Source organism: Propithecus coquereli, unplaced genomic scaffold (genome assembly GCF_000956105.1).
Source record: "Propithecus coquereli isolate 6110/MARCELLA unplaced genomic scaffold, Pcoq_1.0 Scaffold284, whole genome shotgun sequence".
Lineage (NCBI taxonomy): Eukaryota > Metazoa > Chordata > Mammalia > Primates > Indriidae > Propithecus > Propithecus coquereli.
This window is the reverse complement of record NW_012148441.1, coordinates 1475014-1476747: the sequence shown is the minus strand read 5'-3', so window position 1 is coordinate 1476747 and position 1734 is coordinate 1475014.

Here is a 1734-nt window from a genome sequence, read left to right as displayed (position 1 = left end):
CTTTAATTTCATCACTGATCCATGTATTGTTCAGCAGTAGGTTGTTTAATTTCCATGAATTTGTTTAGATTTAAGAGTTCTTCTTGGAATTGATTTCTAGTTTTATCCCACTGTGCTCAGAGAAGAAACATGGTATGATATTGATTTTCCTGAATATGCTAAGATTCATTTTGTGGCCTAACATATGATTTTTAAAAATGTTTCATGTGCTGATTGAGAAGAATGTTCTGTAAATGTCTGTTAGGTCCATTTGTTCTAGAGTCCCATTTAAGTCTAGTATTTTTGTTCTTTTACTGCCTCAACGATCTGTCCAGTTCTGCCATTGGAGTGTTGGATTCCCCAGCTATTATGATGCTATTTCTTTGCTTAGATCTAGTAGTATTTGTAGTATGAATTTGGGAGCTCCTGTGTTAGCTGAATATATATTTAGGACTGTTATACCTTCTTTCTGAATCGTTCCCTTTATCATTATATAATGACCATCTTTGTCTTTTTTTAACCACTGATTTAAAATCTGCTTTATCTGATATAAAAATAGGTATTTCTGCTCACTTTTGATTTCCATTTTTGTGGAATATTTTTTCTATCCCTTTACCTTAAGCCTATGAGAATCTTGGTGAGTTAGATGAGTTTCTTGAAGACAGCATATATTTGGGTTGTGGGTTTTATTTTCCCTATGCATTCAGCAAATATGTATCTTTTAAGTGGAGTATTATGTCGTTTACATTCAATGTGAGAGCACTGATATGTGAGATATCATTCTGTTAATCATGTTGAATGTCACCTATTTGTTTTGTTTTCTCCCTTGTGTTACTGTTTTGTTAGACCTGTGACCTTTAACTTTTGGGTGTTTTTATACTCTTAGGTATTGTAGTTCTGTTATACGTATAGAGCACTTTTAAACATTTCCCCATTGAACAGGGCTAGTGGTGTCAAATACCCTTAGTGTTTTCTTATCTGAGAGATTTTAATTCTCCGTTTATGAACCTCAGTTTTTCAGGATGCAAAATTCTTGGCTGGCATATATTCTGTTTAAGGATACTAAAAATAGGACCCCAATCCCTTCTTTCTTGTAAGAGTTCTGCTGAGAATTCTACCATTAGTCTGATGGGGTTTTCCTTTGTAAGTTACTTGTTGTTTTTATCTGGCAGCTTTTCTCCTTCACTTTGACTAGAATGATGACTATATGCCTTGGTTATGTCCTACTTGCTATGAATCTTCCAGGTATGTGATGACCACACCTTGTATCTGGATATCTGAATCTCTAGCAATACCAGGGAATTTCTCAATTATTCCCTCAAATAAGTTTTCCATGCTTTTTGCTTTTTCTTTTTCTCCCCCAGGGATACCTATGATTCTTATAATCGTTTGCTTTACATAGCCACATATTTCTCAGAATGATTGTTTTCATTCTTGTTTCTAAATTTTTGGATTGATTGGATTAATTCAAAAACCTTGTCCCAAGTTTAGAAATCCTTTCTTCCGTTTGGTCCAATCTGTTAAAACGTACTGTATTTTGGCCGGGCGCGGTGGCTCACGCCTGTAATCCTAGCACTCTGGGAGGCCGAGGCGGGCGTATCGTTTGACCTCAGGAGTTCGAGACCAGCCTGAGCAAGAGTGAGATCCCGTCTCTACTAAAAAAAATAGAAAGAAATTAATCAGACAACTAAAAATATACAGAAAAAATCAGCCGGGCATGGTGGCGCATGCCTGTAGTCCCAGCTACTCGGGAGG